The following is a 23,216-nucleotide window of genomic DNA, read 5'->3' as shown; positions in this document are numbered from 1 at the left end:
CCTTCTGTGTTTTCCCCCCTTTGGGAGTAGAATGACTGAACTGGTATTCTCATGCAGACAAAAGTTCAGTAAGTGGGTGTTAAAACAAATGAAGGCCAGTATTAGGGTGGCCAATCCCAAAATCGGGATCGTCTGTATCCCGGATTTTTGCCTAAAACTGGCCGGGATTGAATCCTGGGATTGGCAGCTCCAATCAGGCCAATGCTTTTTTTTTTTTTTTTTATGCCAAGCAGCGTCTGAGCCGGTTCAGCCTATGGCTGAGACGCTGCCTGGCTCCCCTTGCCTGGGGCTGTGCGCACTGCGCAGCATGACGTGGTGTTAGAGGTCACGTTACGCAGTACAGCACAAGCCGTGCCACCGGACATAATGCCTGCACCCACCACCTGCCACCAAGACTTGCTGCCAGCTGGACCCGCCACCTGCCGCCTGGACCCACCGACAGCACCGCCGCCTGCTGCCCGGAACCCACCGATAGCCGAGTATTAGTTTTTGGTTTTTTCCCTAGCCAATCCCGGGTACCCTGGGATTGACCGTTTTTCAATCCCGAGTCTTCCTGGTAATTTCTTCATAGGCATCTGCAGGGAAAGTTTATTCAATAGGAGCAGCAGGGTGTCTGGGTGCCCTAAGCAACATTTCACCCACCACCCCTGCTCCCTCCAGTTCATAATATGCCACACATTTGTGCCCCCCGATACATGATATGCCAAACAGCTATGCCCCAAATTTACTGCATGCCACATAATGTGAATTATTCCAAACAATGCCCCCAATACATATTTGTTACACATTTGTGCCCTAATATATGTCAGCTCCCATTAACGCCCCCACCCCTCCCCATACACACACTAATCCTACCAGGACTCATTAACCCACAAAGTCATTGCCAGTACTCATTAACCCACACCCACAAACCCTGCCAACCAGTGGTGCAAGTAGAAAACAATGTCTTACTGGTACTGTGTGCGCGGGCCGAAGTCGCGCGGACCAAAAATGGGTGTGGCCAAATGCCACATGTGGCGTGGCCAATGAAAATGGGGGCGTGATACACATATGGTGGGAGGGGCAGATACACGTTGCCCCACAGTGCCAGATATATATTGCCCCACAGTACCAGATATACATTGCCCCACAGTGCCAGATACACATTGCCTCACTGTGCCAGATACACAAATGCCCCCAGAGTGCCAGATATACATTACCTCACAGTGCCAGCTACACATTACCCCACAGTGCCAGATACACAAATGCCCCCACTGTGTCAGATATACATTGCCCCCCAGTGCCAGATACAGAAATGCACCCACAGTGCCAGATATGCCCCAGTGCCAGATACAGAAATGCCCACAGTGCCAGATACACATGTTCCCCCAGGGCCAGATATGCCCTCAGTGTCAGATATGCTCCCAGTGCCAGATACATATGTCCCTGCAGTGCCAGATATGCCCCCAGTGCCAGATATGCCCCCAGTGCCAGATACACATATTCCCGCAGTACCACATATGCCCCCAGTACCAGATACACATGTCCCCCCATTGCCAGATATGCCCCCATTGCCAGTTATGCCCCCATTGGCAGTTATGCCCCCAGTGCCAGATATCCCCCAGTGCCAGATATGCCCCCAGTGCCAAGTATACATGCCCCCAGTGCCAGGTATACATGAAGTTCCCTTCCTCCCCTGCTGCTCACCGCTGCTGTCTTGTGTGTGTGAGGGGAGGAGAGCGCAGCCTGCGCCTCTCCTTCCCCTCAGTGTCCGGCGGGTGCGGGTGGCTCAGTTCAATTCAGCGCCGATCCGTGAGCCAATCAAAGTTCGCGGTCCGGCAGCCTTGGCTCTGATTGGCTCACGAGCGGCACTGAATTAAACGAATACACAGAGGGGAAGGAGAGGCGCAGGCTGCGCTCTCCTCCCCTCACATCAGCGACGGTGCGGCGGTGAGCGGCGGGGAGCAGCAGAGGGAGGGAGGGAGGGATGGAGAGCGGCGAGGAGCGGAGGCCCGTCGGTGTGGCTAAATTCTTAAGGGTACGCCGTACTCACCCGTACCCGCACACTTGCACCGCTGCTGCCAACACTCCTTAAAATGTCACACACACACACACACACACACACACACACACACACAGAGTCAGCACTCAATAATCCACCCCCACACAAAAAATCACTCTGCCAGTACTCATTATACCCACCCACCCCCTGTCAGCAATTAAGGAATCCACCCACCCAAACACACATTCACCCTGTCAACACTCGTTAGACCCCCTCAATCCGCACTCACCATGACTGCAATCAATAAATTTACTTCACACACTCACACTGTCAGCGCTCAATAACCCCCCTTCCACTACAAACACTCACCTTGTCAGCACTCAATAAACGGTCCCTCCCCACACAAACACAACATACTCACACTGTCAGCACACACACACATTTTACACATAAAAAGCGGTACAAATTAGAAAAGTGGGCGTAGCCACGGGTAAATGCCACGCCCCTTTTTCAATGGAAGTTTGGAGAGCCAAAAATCGGTACAGACTATAAAAAGTTACTGTACCTGTTAAAAAGGAACAGTTGGAGGGTATACACACACACACACACACACACACACACACACACACACTAACTACCTTTTTTGTGGACTCAGCGTCGCCCTCTAGTAGCTGCCTAAAGGAAGCATCGGCTCTGGAAAGCAGGATGTGCAGTGCAGTGCCGTCACTAGACATTTTAGCGCTGTGTGCAAGAATTCCCCCTCCCTTACATATGCAAAATATATAGGGCGTGGCTTCATGTGAAAGGGGCGTGGCCACAGAGCTCCTTTTGGCACATTATGGCAGGCAGAGCCCCCTTTTACACATTACGACAGCAGAGTCCTCTTTTTTACACATTACATCAGGCAGAGTCCCCCTTTTTTTTTTTCTTTTTTTTTTACACATTAGTCAGGCAGTCCCCTTTTTTTTTTTTTTACACATTACAGAAGCAGAGTCCCCCTTTTTACACATTAGGCAGGCAGATTGCCCCTTTTCTCTTCCGTCCTAGAGGATGCTGGGGTCCACATTAGTATCATGGGGTATAGACGGGTCCACCAGGAGCCATTGACACTTTAAGAGTTTGAGAGTGTGGGCTGGCTACTCCCTCTATGCCCCTCCTACCAGACTCAGTTTAGAAAATGTGCCCGGAGGAGCAGGTCACAGCTAGGGGAGCTCCTAGAGCTTCTTTGGTTTTAGTTTTTTCTAAGAGTTAGTTTAGGCACAGGGAGGCTGCTGGCAACAGCCTCCCTGCTTCGTGGGACTAAGAGGGGGAGTAGTGTCCGCCCTGAGGGTTCTGAGCCAGTATCTCCGCTGACAGGACACTGAGCTCCTGAGAGTGCTGATCGTTAGCCGCTCCAGGCGACCGCTCACTCCTGCAGCATGCCACCACCCCCTTACAGAGCCAGAAGACTTCGGTGGCGAGTGAGTTACGTGAGTCACCGCCCCCCCTGGCAAGCGGGGAGCCAGTGTGAAGATGGCAGCAACAGGGTAGGGAGTGCAGTACTAACTGAGCTCCGGGGCTCAGCGGTACATAGTACGGCGCCCTGAGCCAGCACCTATACCCTACGCTGGCTAGCAAGCCTGTCAGGGTCCCCGGATCACTGCCAGCAGACATCCTCAGGCCAGTATAATAAAAGGAAGAGTGGGAAGCAGCGCCATGTTTGGGGGGTGGAGCTTCTCCTCAGAGCGGACCTTGCAGCGTTCAGCGCCATTTTCCTGCCTGCAGTTCCTGTACACAGACACTGACAGGGAGAGCTATCCCTCCAAGCAATTCCAGCTATCCTGTGCGGTACCAGGGGGTTGTAGAAGTCTGTAGAAGAAGGCTGTGTAAAGTCTGTATAGTCTATTAGGGTACACAGATAGCGCTAGTAGTTTTATTAGTTCTACCTCAGAAAGCGCTGTGTGTGGGTTGGCTCCAATCTCTGTGTCTCTCTGTGGCATACTTGGGGGGAAACTGTGTCTGACATTTACGTGTCTGTGTATGGGTGTTTAATATCTCCCATAGCCATGTCTAGGGACTCTGTGTCATATGCTGCAGAAGATGTTTCCTCTCAGGAGGGATCCATTCCATGTACACAGGATTGTAGTGCTTTGTCTCAGATCCCTATTGTTGAGTGGTTAACTTCTACCAAAGGATCTCTACTAGGGTAGCTAATACGGAGACTGAAACTCAGGTGTTGACGAAGTCTATGGCAGTTTGGTCAGGCTCTGGTCCTATTCCTGCAAAATCCCCTAGCATGTTCCCACAGAAACGTGTACTTGCCCAAATTATGCAAGATGACACGGATACCGATTCTGATACTGCAGACGATGATGGGGATGTGCTGAGGGGGGCGGCATCCCTTGCTAAGGGCATGCAACTCATGATTGAGGCCATTAGAGACGTGTTAAACATTAATGACACGCCACCTGAGCAGGTTGAGGAGGCTTACTTCACTGACAATAAGAAAGCCTCGCTAACCTTCCCTGCGTCTAAAGAATTAAATGCTATATTTGAAAAATCCTGGGAAGACCCGGAGAAAAAATTCCAGATCCCCAAAACGGTTCTGGTTGCTTTTCCCTTCCCTGAGGAGGATAGGAAAAAATGGGAAAACCCACCCATTGTTGACGCATCTGTCTCCAGACTGTCTAAAAAGATGGTTTTACCTGTCCCTGGATCTACCGCGTTAAAAGAACCGGCTGATCGTAAGATTGATACTACGCTCAAATCCATTTACACTGCTTCAGGAGTGGCGTTAAGGCCCACTATAGTAAAGTGGTCAGGCACATTACTAAAGGATTTGGATATAATGGATAGAAGTGACATTGAATTGTTTTTACGTAACATACAGGATTCTGTGGGGTTCATGGTGGAATCCATGAAGGACCTGGGTACGTTGACTACACGGATATTTTCCATGTCGGTCTCAGCCCGCAGGGGACTCTGGCTACGCCAATGGTCTGCAGACGCGGAATCCAGGAGAAGTGTGGTGAACCTACCCTACACAGGTCAGGCTCTATTTGGGGAAGCGTTGGATGCGTGGATTTCCACGGCAACCGCAGGTAAGTCACCTTTCCTTCCCTCTGTTACACCTTCTATGAAGAAACCATTTTCTTCAGCTGTGCCGCAGTCCTTTCGGACCACTAAGGCAAAAAAGTCCAAGCCTCCTACCACTTTCTTTAGAGGTGGTCGTGCAAAATCCAAAAAGCCTGCACCCGCAGGCTCCCAGGACCAGAGATTTGCTTCTGGTTTCTCAATATCCTCAGCATGACAGTGGACCACAAAGCCTGGAGGACGGGCTGGTGGGTGCGAGACTCAGACGTTTCAGACACGTCTGGGTGTCGTCCGACCTGGATCCCTGGGTACAGGATATTGTGTCCCAAGGGTACAGACTGGAGTTTCAAGAACCGATTCTTCAAATCAGGCTTGCCAGCTTTGCTGACAGACAGGGCTGTCCTGCAGGAAGCCATCCTAAAATTGGAAAAGTCACAGGTCATTGTCCCAGTTCCACCTCATATGCAAAGCAAGGGTTATTCTGAGTTGATCGCAGCCAGCAACTTTTTGCTGCTGCTGCGATCAACTAGTCCACGCCTATGCTGGGAGTGTATTTTAGCTTAGCAGGGCTGCGATCGCTTGTGCAGCCCTGCTAAGCTAAAAAAAAAATTCAAGCAGAAGTAGACTAGGGCTGGACATACTTACCCTGTGCGATGGATCCAGCGATGATGGGCCCGGCTTTGACGTCACTCCTCCACCCTCCGTTCTGCTGGACACGCCTGCGTTATACTCACCACTCCCCGAAAACGTTTCCAAACGGTCCGGAGCCGCCCTGACACGCCTCCTTCCTGTCAGTCTTCTTAGCGATTGGCTCAGCGACCGCTTCCTTTGTAAGTCGCGACAGGGGTCACCGGGCAACGTCACGCACTGCGCCCGCTGCGCATGCGCATTCCGCCCACCACGCATGCGCATTCTGCACCCGTTCGCACAGCAGGGATAAACCGCTGCATGCGAACGGGTCGGAATGACCCCCATTATTCAAACCTTTTCGTGGTGCCGAAACCGGATGGATCGGTCAGACCAATTTTGAACTTGAAATCGTTGAACCCTTACCTGAGGGTGTTCAAATTCAAAATGGAGTCTCTCAGAGCAGTGATTTCAGGTCTGGAGGAGGGAGAGTTTCTGGTATCCCTGGATATTAAGGATGCGTACCTCCAAATTCCGATTTGGCCGCCGCACCAGGCTTATCTCAGATTTGTACTGTTAAACAGTTACTATCAATTTCAGGCACTGCCATTCGGCCACTCCACAGCACCGAGGGTGTTCACCAAGGTGATGGCAGAGATGATGGTTCTCCTCCACAGACAAGGGATGAACATAATCCCATATCTGGATGATCTGCTGATAAAGGCATCGTCCAGGCAGACGTTGTTGCAGTCCATTGTTCTCATGACTCATCTGCTCAGGGAACACGGTTGGATACTGGACCTTCCAAAATCACATTTGTAGCCGACAAGAAGGTTGTCTTTTCTGGGAATGATCCTCGACACGGAAGTGCAGAGGGTGTTTCTGCTTCAAACAATGGTCCGGGACGTCCTGAAGCCAGCCCGGGTATCGGTTCATCAGTGCATTCTGGGGAAATATGGTGGCCTCTTACGAGGCTCTACAGTATGGAAAGTTTCTTGCTCGGTCCTTCCAACTGGATCTCCTGGACAAGTGGTCGGGATCGCATATACACATACACATGCACCAGAGAATACGTCTGTCACCGAAAGCCAGGATTTCACTCCTCTGGTAGCTGCAACTACCTCACCTTCTGGAGGGCCGCAGGTTCAGGATTCAGGACTGGATCCTTCTAACCACGGATGCAAGTCTCCGGGGCTGGGGCGCAGTCACTCAGGGGGAAACCTTCCAAGGAAGGTGGTCAAGACTGGAATCCAGCCTTCCAATAAGCATTTTGGAACTAAGAGCCGTCTTCTCCAAGCGGCCCATCTTCTGCGAGATCAAGCCATTCAAGTGCAGTCGGACAATGTAACGACGGTGGCCTACATAAACCGACAGGGTGGAATGAATAGCAGATCTGCAATGTCAGAGGTAACAAGAATCATCCTCTGGGCAGAAAAACTCGCGTTGGCGCTGTCAACAACCTTCATTCTGGGAGTAGACAACTGGGAAGTGGACTTCCTCAGCAGACATGATCTCCATCCAGGAGAGTGGGGCCTCCATCCGGAGGTGTTCAAGGAGGTGACAGCTCTTTGGGGGGTACCTCAAATAGACATGATGGCCTCTCATCTCAACAAGAAGCTTCTGAGGTATTGTTCCAGGTCAAGGGACCCACAAGCCGTGGCAGTGGACGCCCTGGTGTCTCCGTGGTTGTTCCAGTCGGTGTACGTGTTTCCTCCACTTCCACTCATTCCAAGAGTTCTAAAACTCATAAGGAGAACAAGAGTTCAGGCAATCCTCATTGCTCCAGACTGGCCAAGAAGGGCTTGGTACGCGGATCTTCTGGGTCTTCTGCTGGAAGATCCGAGGCCTCTTCCTCTTCGGGAGGACCTACTGCAACAGGGGCCGTTCGCTTATCAAGACTTACCGTGGCTACGTTTGACGGCATGGAAGTTGAACGCCAGATATTAGCTCGGAAGGGCATTCCAAGCAAGGTTATTCCTACCCTGATACAGGCTAGGAAAGGAGTAACGTCTAAACATTACCATCGTATTTGGAAAAAGTATGTCTCTTGGTGTGAATCCAAGAAGTTTCCTATGGTGGAGTTTCAACTGAGACGGTTTCTCCTCTTCCTGCAAACAGGTGTGGATATGGGCCTGAGGTTGGGATCCGTAAAGGTCCAGATTTCGGCCTTATCCATTTTCTTCCAGAAACAGCTGGCTTCCCTCCCTGAGGTTCAGACTTTCTTGAAAGGGGTTCTGCATATCCAGCCTCCCTTTCTGCCCTGGGATCTTAACGTGGTGTTACAGTTCCTCTAATCGGATTGGTTCGAGCCTCTACAGGAGGTTGAGGTCAAGTTTCTCACGTGGAAGGCTGTCACTTTGTTGGCCTTAGCTTCTGCTAGACGTGTGTCGGAGTTGGGGGCTTTGTCTTGTAAAATCCCCTACTTGGTCTTCCATGAAGATAGAGCTGAGCTCCGGACACGTCAGCAGTTCCTTCTGAAGGTTGTGTCGGCATTTCATATCAACCAACCTATTATGGTGTCAGTGGCTACTGCCTCCTCAATTTCATCAAAGTGCTTGGATGTTGTAAGGGCTCTGAAAATCTATGTGAAGAGGACTGCTCGTCATAGGAAATCGGACTCTCCGTTTGTCATGTATGATCCAAAGAAACTTGGGTGTCCTGCCTCTAAGCAGACTATATCTCGCTGGATCAGGTTTACTATCCAGCATGCGTATTCTACGGCAGGATTGCGGTGTCCTACGTCTGTTAAGGCACACTCTACCCCTAAGGTGGGTCTCTTCTGAGGTGCTGCCGGGGTGTCTCGGCTTTACAGCTTTGCTAAACGGCTACTTGGTCTGGGTCGAACACGTTTGCTAAGTTTTACAGGTTCGATAATTTGGCCTCTGAGGACATGAAGTTTGGTCATTCAGTTCTGCAGGAGCCTCCGCGCTCTCCCTCCCATTCTGGGAGGTTTGGTACATCCCCATGGTACTAATGTGGACCCCAGCATCCTCTAGGACGTAAGAGAAAATAGGATTTTAATTACCTACCGGTATCCTTTTCTCGTAGTCCGTAGAGGATGCCGCCCAGTGCTTCGTTATCCTGCAGTGGTTATCTGGTTCAGTACGGCTTTGTTCAAAGTTAAGTACTGCCTTGTTACTTGGTTTAGTAATGTTCAGCTGTTGCTGAGTTTTCAAGCTAGTTTGCTTGGTTTGCCTTGTTGTGTGAGCTGGTGTGAATCTCGCCACTATCTGTGTATAATCCTTCTCTCGAAGATGCCCGTCTCCTCTGGCACAGTTTCTAGAGTCTGGTAGGAGGGGCATAGAGGGATTAGCCAGCCCACACTCTCAAACTCTTAAAGTGCCAATGGCTCCTGGTGGACCCGTCTATATCCCATGGTACTAATGTGGACCCCAGCATCCTCTACGGACTACGAGAAAAGGATTTACCGGTAGGTAATTTAAATCCTATTTTTACACATTTGGCAGGGTTAGAGCAGGTGAGAGAAACGTGGGGGGGAGAGCGAGGGTTAGAGCCTCAGTCCTCCACAATAGTAACGCTGGTGAGCGGAGCAGCGGTGGCGCAGCTGAGGTGGGGGTGGGGAGGAGGATGGATAAGGGGGATAAGGGAGATGTAGAGGCGATCACAGCACCCATCACACTAGCAGTCCTCTCCACCCGGTGGGTGCATGCAGAGATTTTTCCGCCTCACAGCGCATTGTGCTGTGTGCAATGCCCCTCTCACCCATAGCTAGTTACGGAACTGGTGCAGTGTGCGCTCTCTTGACTTTGGGGGGCTGTGTGCACAGCACAACCTGGATCCATTCTAAATATGACAGTGCAAGCACATTCTTAATTTATCTACACTTACGACCAGCGAACCAGACATAGGCGTGCGCAGGAGCTGAGATGGGGGTGCTGCTCTGGGACTTCCCCCCTCCTCCAGGTAACAGACTACCTCCTCCACCCCTTGCTCTGGAACATAGACTGCACACATGGGCCATCCAGGTAAGCAGTCTATGTCCTGGACGGAGGTGGTGTGGGTGTGGCCTTGCAGCAAGGGACATGTCCTCAAAGGGAATGCCGTATTAGTATGATGGGGAGGGGTGATGCTTTGGAGAGACAGTGGGTGACAGGAGCGAGAGGGGGATGGGGAAAGTGTGATGCAGGGGAGAGGCAGTGGGTAATGGGGAGAGATAGTGGGTAACAGTAAGAGGAAGTGGGTGACAGGGAGAAGCAGTGGGTAATGCCAGGGAATTGGGTGCTGTAGAGAGGCAGTGGGTTACATGTAGACAGTGACAAGAGAGAAGTGACGGAGAGAGATAGCGGGCGAAGGAGAGGCAGTGGGTGACATGAAAGGGTTATGGGGAAAGTCAGTGGGTGACAAGGAGATGCAGAGGGTGACTGGGAGAGGGTGATGCCTTTGAGGGTCAGAGGGTTACAGAAGAGAGGGTTATAGGGGGAATTTTGATGCAGTGGGTGAGAGGGAGAGATAGTGGGAGACAGAGACAACGGGGTGACCATAAGAGGCAGTTGGTGATGCCAGGAAATGGGTGACAGGGGGAGGAAATGGGTGATGCCAGGGAATGGCAGCGTGTGATGGAGAGAATCATGAGGAGAGGCAGTGGGTAACAGGAGAGAGAGGTGACATGGAGAGATACTGAGAGATGGGTTGGCAGTGGGTGACAGGGAGAGTTAGAGGTGACAGGGAGATAGTGGATAACATGGAGGCAGTGGGTGACAAAGGCAATGATAGACAGAGTCAGTGTGTCAGGTCTGTGTCTGTTCCCGGAGAGGGCACTAGTGGATCAGTGGTGGTGCGGTGGAGGAAACGAGGAGGCTGTAGTAAGTTCCTGCGCAATGATGTTTTATTAACCACACAGAAATATAAACAGCGACTGGAGCAAATAGTAATGCAGATGATTCTCAGCGAGGAAGCTGACAGAGGTACTAGTAACAGTCACAGGTAATAGGCTGGTCTGGAAACCAGTGGCGGTTAGCAAAAAACGATGGTCGACCTGGAAGCCGATGGCGAACATCGATGGTCTACCCGGAAGCCGATGGTAAACGGAGTCAATTTGCAGAAGGTAAGTAATGCAACCGATGACAGTAAATACAGGCAATAAGTAACCCCAGTAATCGGTCTGGAAACAGACAGCAACTAATAATAAGATCACACAGTCCGTTGATATGCACAAAGGGGGTCATTCCAAGTTGATCGCTCGCTAGCAACTTTTTGCAGCGCTGCGATCAGGTTAAAACTTAGCAAAACTGTGTATGTACCGCAATGCGCAGGCGCGTTGTACGGGTACAAAGAGGATCGGTACTGGGCGATGGATTTAACGAAGAATCCATTTGCACAGTCGATCGCAAGGTGATTGACAGAAAGAAGGCGTTTATGGGTGTCAGCTGACCATTTTCTGGGAGTAATTGGGAAAACGCAGGCGTGACCAAGCATTTGCAGGACGGGTGTCTGACGTCAATTCCGGGACCAAAAAGACTGGAGTGATCGCAGCGGCTGAGTAAGTCCAGAGCTACTCAGAAACTGCACAAACTGTTTTTGTAGTGCTCAGCTGCAAAGGCGTTCGCACACTTGCAAAGCGAAAATACACTCCCCCATAGGCGGAGACTATCTGATCGCAGTGCTGCAAAAAGTTGCTAGCGAGCGATCAACTCGGAATGATCCCCAAAGTCCACAGAGCCAAGCAAGGCTATAGCAGGAGACAGTTGGTAATTACAAGCTGGTTGTTTTAAGTGCTGCATGCAATAGCACAGTGCTGAATGCAGAGTAACAACACACAGGTGAGTATAGTAAGGCAGCACCTGGAGAGAGTCTCTTACTGCATGTAGAAGTGGTAGCAGACTGTGGAAGGAGTTGTAGCAAAGCTGTATGGCTGGTGCTTGTAGTTCCATGGAGAAATTGGAGCTGGAAAATCACCGGAAACTGGAGCCAGGAGGCGCTGTGCACTGGATGCAACGCATTGTTCAAGGCAATAAGACTTATCCGATGCTCTGGATTTATACCCACTGGTCAGCAGGCATTGGATGCTTGAATCATGTGGGCAGACACAGTGCAGGATTAGGTGTTTTCAGGTCAGCTGACCGCAAGTGTCATGGCGGCGCCCATGCTGTTCAGATGGAGGGCACACAGCGGGTTACACGCTGGATGGACTTCAGGGGTACACGTGACAATGGGTTCTGCGCTCCGCGGACAGAGTACTCATGCAGCAACAAGCTGGGGTTGTGACCTCCAGAGGCCTGCACACCAACATGCTGGTAACTGAGATACCACTGAACGCTGATTCCTGACACAGTGGTGACAGGGAGATAGTGGTTGACTTGGAAGCAGTGGGAGACATGGAGACAGAGGTGACATGGTGGCAGTGGGTGGCAAATGAAGTAGGCAAAAGTAAGAGGTAGGGGTGACAGGGAGAGGCAGAGGGTGACTGACTGGGAATGACAGAGAGAGGCAGTGGGTATGGTAATGACAGGAGGATAGTGGGTATTTGGGAGATAACGTGTGACTGGGGAGGCAGTGAGTGACATGGAGGCAGTGGGTGACATGGAGGCAATGGATGACATAAAGGTAGTGGGTGACAGAGAGAGGTAGGGATGACTGGGAGATAGTGTGTGACTGGGGAGGCAGTGGGTGACATGGAGGCAGTGGTGACAGAGAAAGAGGGAGGTGTGACAAGGAGAGGCAGTGGTTCACAACAAAGCATTGGGTGATATGTGGTGCCCAGGCCACTGTCCCAGATGGTGTCACCTCTGCAGGTGATCAGGATGCTCCCCAGTGGGTCACTACTTCATGGGTACTGAGTGCATGGCAGCAGCGGCGCTGTCAGGAGGTGCAGGCGGCAGTGGCGGTTGGCAGAAGGTGCAGCCAAGAGCGGCAGGCGAGGCAGAGGCGGCCAGGAGCAGGCAGGAGGTGAAGACAACAGCGGTGTCCATGGGCTGACTGCTGTTGCCAGGATATGATGCTGATAGCTGGTTGCCTGCCCGCAGCCTCTGATCCCCAGCCTCCTGCGGCACGGGGTAGAGCCGGGGCACGTCTTTCCGGGGAGAATGAGACAGGTGCAGACTCGCAGGGAAGTTCTCTCCTGTCATCTCAGCCTGGGTTGATGAAAAAATGCCCTAAAATGACTAGGGGGGTCGGGCACATGCCTGGGTGCCTCCCCACCCCCTATATCCCCCACAGTATATTACAAGGCATATCTCTTGCACCAAGTATAGGGAAGATAAATGCAGATCATCACTACCCCCTTGTAATGCTATTGAGGGCTTAAGCAGGATTAGGATTTCAGAATCTTTAGTTCCCTACTTTAGTGGACTTCATACTGTAGTATGATTGTTTAATTAATACATCACTAGTGTAGCCCATGGCATATTATAGTAAGGATACTAAGGGAGGATTGTGTCACAATAAAACTGGAGTAAAGTGTATAGGTTGCATAACGGTGTAAATATATGCATTTTATTGTACTTATTTGTGTATCTGTTTTAATATGTCAAAACATGATTGCGCACTGCGCCTGGTATAGGGAAGCATGGTGTGCAGGATAGAGATACCAGGCAAGGCATGAGGGGCTGGAGAGACTTTTTGAGAAGCCCTCGTGCTGGAAGGGAGATTGCATGCGGGGAGAAAAGACACGAGGAGGACGGTTAGTGTCGCAGAAGGAGAGAAGGAGGAAGAGGTGACGGGTGAACGGAGAGGAAGCAGAGAGCATCGGTAAAGCTGAACCGAAGATATACCTCGTCAGTATACCCGGAGTCTTCTGCCACCCACCGTTTTGGATTATCATCAACTCTGAAAGGAGAACTGGTGTAAGCGGCCGCTGGCAGATCCCTACGAGATCCCGCTATGAGAGAGAGGCGGAGGGAGGGGAGACGCGTCAGCCTGGTAGTTACTGCTACTATTGACAACTAATAAGCGGAGAAAGACGCCGCCCCAAAGGAGGGGAGAGGAAATTGAAACGTCCGCAGGATCTGTTCTGCACCCGCCTCCCCTAGGTAATCCCTTTACACGGACGACTAATACCGGAGCCGCTGAGGATGGCGCATCCCCAAATGATGGGCGTGGAGGGGATCCATACTCTGCGATCTCATTAAGAATAGTGAGAGTGCAGTCGCTGCCTGGGAAACGAATAAAGGTAGGACAGTACAGCCGCTTCCATATTACTTAAGAACACCCCTGATACCCGCTTATTGAAGAGACATAAGAGTGAGGGACTATATATGGCAGACATAGTATACCAGCGCAGGTAAATTATAAACACCTGTGTTACTTGTAGATCTTCTAGAGAGGACATCACGGTTACCCCAGTGAGTGAACATTAATGGTCCTTCCCGGCCAGCGCACCTAACTGATACCCTCCCCATTAGTACATTAATAACAAAAGATAAAGAGTTTGATGACAATATTACTACTGCACAAAGGTAGTGCATAGTAGGTATAGCACCAGTATCTAGACTAGCGGAGAAATACAGACCGGGTGTACTGTAATAGAAAATAGAAAGCAAAGCTGTATGCTACCGAAGGGGAGACAGGTGTTGTTATACCGCCAGCTGGAGGAATATACTACTGACCCACATAGGAACTCTCATGAGTGCAAGATAATGAGGGCCATAACCTCCTCTATAATGGCAGAGCATACTCTGTAAGTTTAAATATATATTATCGATAGTCGGCGACCGATAATATTGCAACTGTCAACCAGACTTATTATATCGCACAAGATGTTTGTTATCAGCGTCCAATAGCAGAGCTAGGACAAAGTTAAAGAGCGGACGCCGAACTGATACTCTGATGTGGATAGGACCCATGAGGTTCCGTTTCCTGCCAAGTTATACTCAGCAAATATACGATAGGAACCTTGTCTCCTGCTGGAGGTCACGTCACTTTCATTGGATTAGGGATAGACCTATTTGCAAGTAATCACAGTAAGGAAAGAGATAATGGGCCCCAACTGTGCACCAACGAAACCTACCAAGTCTGCTAATCGCTCAACTGTAAATATATTTGTACTTTAACCATATTATTATACCACAGTGACTATTGTGACTAATAACTAATTCACTATCTCTGGGTTTTTTGTCACCGGTTAATACATTTTTTTGTTATGCATGCATTAACATTTGTATAGACCATAGTACTAGTATTAGTTATTGCACCATTAACTTGGTAAATGTTATATGTAATTGATACCATTGCTTCCGGAGCATGTATAATGCTATAAAGAGTGTACTATAGTAGTAGAAACGTTAAATAAATACTTACCTTTTAATGGATTGTGATGGATGGTGATGATCGGCAGTTAATGGAGAAGGATCGGGTCGATCACTGCAAAAGAAGGAGGTAATACATTCATTTATTACATTGTGGACATTGACTACATTATATAGTATAAAGATAAAGCCATAGTACTTTTAACGGGCTTTCCTAAGCAAGCTCTATTAAATAGCTTGGGTGGAGGCACACTATAATCTTATACTGTTATAATTTAACCCAGGTAAATATAACGAGTAGGGGAGGGCTACATTTGGAGGCACTGCTGAGATTCTTTAGCCCTAGGTTTCCTGTTACTTAATAAGTAGGATGGAAGAGATAAGTAAGGCAGATATCTTCCGGTGGTGTAGGGAAAAGGAGATAGATGGCGAAAGCAGTTTTGGATTAACTGGGAATCTGATGAGTGCTAGCGATGAGAATATCCTTAATTCAGTCAAGTTTCTTTACGGAGTAAGTGACCCGTACATTGTAGATAAATGGAAAGGATTAAATGGTAATGTTACAGCAGTATTAATCACCAATAAGAATTTACTAGACCCCGTGTTGATTCCCAGTATGGTAGTGGTTGATGGAGTCCCGGGTTGGAAAGTCCACTTGGTATGGCCTGAGTGGAAAACCAGCGAGGGGGGAACAGATACCCAAAGGGAAGAGCAGGGGATAGGGGAGCCATATATCCGATCTACTGAGGAAACTGTTCCCCCACCCCGTACAGATACAGAAGTACCAACTAACCATGAAGAAGCAATTGAGAGCCAAGTGGATACAGTAGTGGGTAAAATGGTGAGCCATTTGGAAAGATGGCATTTCGAAGGGGGATATCGACGACTTAGGATATTTTCTGGAATAACGCCGAAACCAGCTGTAGAAGAGACGTATGAACTATGGAGAGAGGCAGCCACACAGCATTCGGAGGAATGGCAGTGTCCTGACCATGTTAAACGGCAGAGGGTGGTTGAAAGCCTGCGGGGGCCAGCTATGGGGGTAATTCAAGCTACCCGACGAAGCAACCCAAAAGCTACTCTGAAAGACAATCTGGAGGCTTTAGACTTCTCTTTTGGTACTATGGTAGATGTCGGGGATCTTTTAGTTTGACTTAACCATACCTATCAAGAACCTGGGGAAACACTGACGCATTATGTATACCGGATAGATAGACTCATATATAAGATAGTAGACAAAGGAGGCATCGATAAAGAGGCAGTTGATAGCAGGAGGTTGACACAAGTATTAAAAGGAGCATTAACAAACAATCCGGTAGCCCAACGCTTGCGATGCACCATGGCTGCTGCTCGGCCTCCTACTTTGAATGAATTAGTTAAAGAAGTGAAGTTGGAGGAGGTACAAATTGAGAATAGGGAGAAAACTATAAAGAAAGTAAAAGTAGTGATACCGGCGAATGAACCACCATCCATTAATGAACGGTTGTTGAAGCTCATTGAAGAGCAGAATAAGATACTTGAACAACTAATAGCGCTACAAACTGTTAATCCCTATAGTCCGGTTGCGATCCCTGGGTTTGATCGGGGAAGGAGGTCCAGAAGAGAGAACCAAACACCAATAATTTGTTACAGTTGTGGGCAGGCTAGTCATCGGTCATTCGAATGCCCTATGAATGGAAACAATGGCAGGAGGAATGGAAGTACCAGCAATTATCATAGGAGAAATTTACCATCGGAAAACTCCAATGGGAGTGCTGTGACCCCCTCACAGGCTCCCCAATAATTACAGTTCATGCCATGGGGAGTGCGCAGTGGTCGCCGGGGATTCCTGAGAATCTAATGGGAAATGCCCCACGAACCAAGGCCATGATTAATGGACATGATTGCAATGTTCTGCTGGATAGCGGTTCCCAAATTTCCATCATCTTCGAATCCTGGTACAAGACCTATTTAACTGATGTACCCATTAATCCGCTGAGTGGCCTCACCATCTGGGGGTTGAGCGAGCAGAAATACCCCTATTTAGGTTATATAGTCGCGCAAATTACCTTCGAGCCTGGGCTAATATCTCCCAATGAGACGGTCCCCTTCGTAGCCTTGATTTGTCTGGACTCCCCTGGAGACAACGGGGAATTACCCGTTATTGTAGGGACTAATACGAATATGTTTAAAAGCCTAATTAAGTGGTGCGATAGACAACAGATGAAAAGTATGATAGTCAAGAAGGGACGAATGGATGAACAGCTGATCCAGTGTAAACGAGTTGAAGCTGACCCTTCAGAGTCGTGGGTGAGCAAATTGGAGTCATGCTTCATAGGGAGTGACATAGACCCCCACAACAAAGGTCTACTTTTAGAACAACTACAGCTGCGAGAGGCAGTATTCTCGCAAAGTGAGTGGGATCTGGGGACTGCCAAGGATGTGGAACATCGGATAAAATTGTCGGACGAGACACCATTCACGGAGAGATCTCGTAGATTGGCTCCAGCGGATTTTGAAGACATAAGGACACATCTGCGTAACATATTGGAGAATCAGGTGATAGCAGATTCGGAAAGCCAATATGCATCCCCCATCGTGGTGGCCCGAAAGAAGAGTGGGGAGATCCGGCTGTGCATTGATTATAGGACCTTAAATCAACGTACAGTACCGGACCAATATACTGTCCCCAAAATTGATGAAGCCCTTGACTGTTTACAAGGAAGTCAATGGTTTTCCGTATTAGATTTGCATTGCGGGTATTATCAAATCCCCATGAGCGCAAGTGATAGGGCCAAGACGGCGTTTATCTGTCCCATTGGATTTTTCGAATTCCTAAAAATGCCACAGGGGATAACCGGAGCGCCAGCAACCTTCCAGCGGACCATGGAAAAGATGGTGGGCGATATGTGCTACCGCGAGGTCCTAGTCTATTTGGACGATATCATAGTCTTCGGGAAAACTCTGGAGAAGCTCAACGAACGGCTCTTAAAAGTATTGGACCGACTACAACGTCGAGGATTGAAACTCTCAATTGAGAAATGCCAACTATGCAGGTCTAAGGTGAAGTACCTGGGGCATATCGTTAGGCGGCAAGGGATAGCCACGGATCCTGAGAAGGTAACTACCGTTTTGAATTGGCCCCGACCAAACACCCTTAAAGATCTCAGATCCTTTTTAGGGTTTTGCGGCTATTATAGAAAGTTTGTCCCACAGTATTCAAAGATAACACGACCATTGACGAACTTGACCAAAGGCTATCCCCCGATTGCTAGTAAAGGAAGGCGTTCTTCACAAAAGAGAACGGAGTACCTCTGTCCCAAGGAACCCTTTGGGAATAGGTGGAATGAAGAATGTGAAAAAGCATTTAACAAATTAAAGGAACAACTGTCACAGTGGCCAGTGCTAGCGTATGCCGACCCGGAGCTGCCCTATGAAGTGCATATTGACGCATCCATGGAGGGAATTGGTGGAGTACTTTATCAATGGCGGGAAAATCAATTAAGACCAATTGTGTACGTCAGCCGGGGTTTATCTGGTAGTGAACGGAATTACCCAGCTCACAAATTGTAATTTTTAGCGTTAAAATGGGCCATTTGTGAAAAATTCCATGATTATCTGTACGGAGCCTCTTTCACAGTACATATGGATAATAATCCGTTAACATATATTCAGTCCACTGCCAAGCTGGATGCTACGGGTCACCGATGGCTGGAGGCTCTTTCCAACTACAACTTTATCATTAAATATAGGCCGGGTGTCAACAATCAGGACGCGGATGCTTTGTCTAGGAGGGCCCATCATGAAGTGACTTCATCTGAGGAAGAATGGATTGAGGTCCCAGCGGCAGCCGTAAAAGGGATATGTCAATGGGTTAGAATAACCCCAATGTCTCCAGTAGCCGTGATCGTCAATACGGGGACCTCAGCACAGGCTATACCCCCTCCATATCGATGGTTGACCCAGTCGTCTATGGAAGGATTGGAAATGGTGAAGATGGATCAATTGGCACAAGAGCAACAGGATGATATCCATATTGGTCCTGTATATCGGTATGTGAAACACCAGGGGCCCCTGGCCTCACGTTCCGGCCTATCCCCAGCAACTAGAGTGTTGTGGCGACAAATCAATCGTCTAACTTTAAGAAAGGGAGTTCTTTATAGAACCACCAGAAAGTTAAATGGCCCTAATAGACTGCAGATAGTATTACCTTCCAGATATAAATCGATGGTATTGGAGGCTTTACATAATAATCATGGTCATTTAGGGCAAGACAAGACCTTGGGATTGATAGCTGAGCGATTCTTTTGGCCATTCATGAAGAGCGAAGTGGAACAGTTTTGTAAATCATGTGGAAATTGTGTACTGAGAAAAACGCTGCCCTGCACTGCAGCCCCTCTTATCAATCTAAAAAGCTCCGGACCTTTTGATTTAGTGTGTATTGATTTCTTATCCCTGGAAGGTCCCGATGGACGCAAAAGTAATATTTTAGTTGTCATGGACCACTTTACCAGATATGCGCAAGCATATGTAACGGTCAATCAACGGGCAAGTACGGTGGCGCGTACTTTGTGGGAGAAGTTTTTCGTACACTATGGGTTGCCGGCACGAATTCATTCGGATCAAGGACGGGAGTTTGAAAGTAACCTTATTAAAGAATTGTGCTACTGTTGTGGCATAAAAAAATCTAGAACTACCCCATATCATCCGCAAGGGGATCCCCAACCGGAAAGGTTCAACCGGACTTTATTAAATATGCTGGGAACGTTAACTGCAAAGCAAAAGCGATTATGGAAACAACACATCACGTATCTCGTTCATGCATGTAACTGTACCCGGAATGAATCCACGGGGTATAGTCCATATCTACTCCTTTTTGGTAGGGAAGCCCGGTTACCCATAGACGTGTGCTTACCCACGCAAATCAATCCTCCTTCAGGGGGTTCGCATTCAAATTACTTGAAACAGTTACAGCAACAATTGAATGAAGCTTATACCCTGGCTCGAACTACTGCCGAGGAAATGGGGGAGAAAAATAGGATACATCACGATCGAAAAGTGATAGAGCACTGTTTACAACCCGGGGACAGAGTATTGATCAAAATGTTAGGAGTACCCAGGCGGCAAAAGCTTAATAATAGGTGGAGAACGGACCCCTATATAGTATTAAAGCAACTACCTAATATTCCAGTTTATCAGCTCCTTCCGGAGAATGGACAAGGAGCTGGAGTGACTTATCATAGGCAACATATACTACCCATTGCTCAAAACATCAGATGGGAGAAGTCACAGGCTGTAACTTCTAAGGAGAACTACAACCAAGACCATACCTCATCGACCCGTTTGACACCCCACAACGAGGATGGGGAAAGTGATCAGGAAGAAGATCCAATTGGGAATGGGATTTATTATAAGGACGATGGAGGTATAGAATCTGGTGGTGTAATGCCATCAAAAGTGGAACCAACGGCCTGGCAATCAACCGTTCTAGAGGAGGAATTAACTAATATAGGGGAGAATCAGGCCAGAGACTGGGAGGAAAGTCATTGGTCAGAAGAGAATAGTAGTAGTCCTATTAGAGGACTTACTAATGGGGAAGCAGATATTAATGGTGATTTAAACCGATGTCTCAGGTACAGCTCACCAAGGCCCCAGAGAATACGAAAACCACCCAGAATACTTACCTATGAACACTTGGGTACTCCCACTGAGGTGCCTTTATTGATTCATCCCAGTGTGGTGAAGTCATGGCCTTATTTCAGATATGGAGTTGATATGGGGTAAATAAATATGGACTAAGGTATCTATGGTTCCTTATGAGTACATGATGGGGATACCAATTACCAATGAAAGTGGTAAGTTGGAATCCCCAGGGGGAGAGTGTAGCCCATGGCATATTATAGTAAGGATACTAAGGGAGGATTGTGTCACAACAAAACTGGAGTAAAGTGTATAGGTTGCATAACGGTGTAAATATATGCATTTTATTGTACTTATTTGTGTATCTGTTTTAATATGTCAAAATATGGTTGCGCACTGCGCCTGGTATAGGGAAGCATGGTGTGCAGGATAGAGATACCAGGCAAGGCATGAGGGGCTGGAGAGACTTTTCGAGAAGCCCTCGTGCTGGAAGGGAGATCGCGTGCGGGGAGAAAAGACACGAGGAGGATGGTTAGTGTCGCAGAAGGAGAGAAGGAGGAAGAGGTGACGGGTGAGCGGAGAGGAAGCGGAGAGCATCGGTAAAGCTGAACCGAAGATATACCTCGTCAGTATACCCGGAGTCTTCTGCCACCCACCGTGTTGGATTATCATCAACTCTGAAAGGAGAACTGGTGGAAGCGGCCGCTGGCAGATCCCGACGAGATCCCGCTATGAGAGAGAGGCGGAGGGAGGGGAGACGCGTCAGCCTGGTAGTTACTGCTACTATTGACAACTAATAAGCGGAGAAAGACGCCGCCCCAAAGGAGGGGAGAGGAAATTGAAACGTCCGCAGGATCTGTTCTGCACCCGTCTCCCCTAGGTAATCCCTTTACACGGACGACTAATACCGGAGCCGCTGAGGATGGCGCATCCCCAAATGATGGGCGCAGAGGGGATCCATACTCTGCGATCTCATTAAGAATAGTGAGAGTGCAGTCGCTGCCTGGGAAACTAATAAAGGTAGGACAGTATAGCCGCTTCCACATTACTTAAGAACACCCCTGATACCCACTTATTGAAGAGACATAAGAGTGAGGGACCATATATGGCAGACATAGTATACCAGCGCAGGTAAATGATAAACACCTGTGTTACTTGTAGATCTTCTAGAGAGGACATCACGGTTACCCCAGTGAGTGAACATTAATGGTCCTTCTCGGCCAGCCCACCTAACTGATACCCTCCCCATTAGTACATTAATAACAAAAGATAAAGAGTTTGATGACAATATTACTACTGCACAAAGGTAGTGCATAGTAGGTATAGCACCAGTATCCAGACTAGCGGAGAAATACAGACCGGGTGTACTGTAATAGAAAATAGAAAGCAAAGCTGTATGCTACCGAAGGGGAGACAGGTGTTGTTATACCGCCAGCTGGAGGAATATACTACTGACCCACATAGGAACTCTCATGGGTGCAAGATAATGAGGGCCATAACATCCTCTATAATGGCAGAGCATACTCTGTAAGTTTAAATATATATTATCGATAGTCGGCGACCGATAACATTGCAACTGTCAACCAGACTTATTATATCGCACAAGATGTTTGTTATCAGCGTCCAATAGCAGAGCTAGGACAAAGTTAAAGAGCGGACGCCGAACTGATACTCTGATGTGGATAGGACCCATGAGGTTCCGTTTCCTGCCAAGTTATACTCAGCAAATATACGATAGGAACCTTGTCTCCTGCTGGAGGTCACGTCACTTTCATTGGATTAGGGATAGACCTATTTGCAAGTAATCACAGTAAGGAAAGAGATAAAGAGCCCCAACTGTGCACCAACGAAACCTACCAAATCTGCTAATCGCTCAACTGTAAATATATTTGTACTTTAACCATATTATTATACCACAGTGACTATTGTGACTAATAACTAATTCACTATCTCTGGGTTTTTTGTCACCGGTTAATACATTTTTTTGTTATGCATGCATTAACATTTGTATAGACCATAGTACTAGTATTAGTTATTGCACCATTAACTTGGTCAATGTTATATGTAATTGATACCATTGCTTCCGGAGCATGTATAATGCTATAAAGAGTGTACTATAGTAGTAGAAACGTTAAATAAATACTTACCTTTTAAGGGATTGTGATGGATGGTGATGATCGGCGGTTAATGGAGAAGGATCGGGTCGATCACTGCAAAAGAAGGAGGTAATACATTCATTTATTACATTGTGGACATTGACTACATTATATAGTATAAAGATAAAGTCATAGTACTTTTAACGGGCTTTCCTAAGCAAGCTCTATTAAATAGCTTGGGTGGAGGCACACTATAATCTTATACTGTTGTAACTTAACCAAGGTAAATATAACGAGTAGGGGAGGGCTACACTAGTGTTGTTGAACCACAGCATACCATAGATTTGCATTGCTTTGGCCAAGGTTAAAATAATTGAATAAGTTAAGTGGCTCAGAAGCTCACTCAAGAGTAGACCCTTAGTCATACTTACTTACTCTCCTGGAAGTTGCGGGAGACTCACTATTTTTCACACAAGCGACTTAGATCTGATAGCTGGGCAGCGATTTTTGCAGCCATGCGATCAGATAATTGCCACCTACGGGTGGAGTGGGTTTTCAATGTGCAGGTGTGCGTTCGCATGTGTAGCAAAGCTGCACAAACTGATTTTGTGCAGTCTT

At 48.3% G+C, this 23,216-nt stretch overlaps 1 long non-coding RNA gene across 1 annotated transcript in view; it reads right to left on the bottom strand.

The window, feature by feature from the left end:
- Nucleotides 1-14,932: 14,932 nt before the first annotated feature.
- LOC135050948 (uncharacterized) overlaps nucleotides 14,933-23,216 on the bottom strand; it is a 57,712-nt gene continuing 49,428 nt past the window's right edge. The window contains exons 2-3 of the long non-coding RNA XR_010241941.1: nucleotides 22,650-22,712; nucleotides 14,933-14,998 (exon numbers count right to left, since the gene is read on the bottom strand). This is a non-coding gene — a long non-coding RNA (uncharacterized LOC135050948). The remainder of the gene's footprint in view (nucleotides 14,999-22,649; nucleotides 22,713-23,216) is intronic.

Source organism: Pseudophryne corroboree, chromosome 2, assembly GCF_028390025.1.
Source record: "Pseudophryne corroboree isolate aPseCor3 chromosome 2, aPseCor3.hap2, whole genome shotgun sequence".
NCBI classification, from domain to species: Eukaryota; Metazoa; Chordata; class Amphibia; order Anura; family Myobatrachidae; genus Pseudophryne; species Pseudophryne corroboree.
Note: the sequence above shows the minus strand (reverse complement) of the source record. Positions and strands in the feature narration are given on the sequence as shown.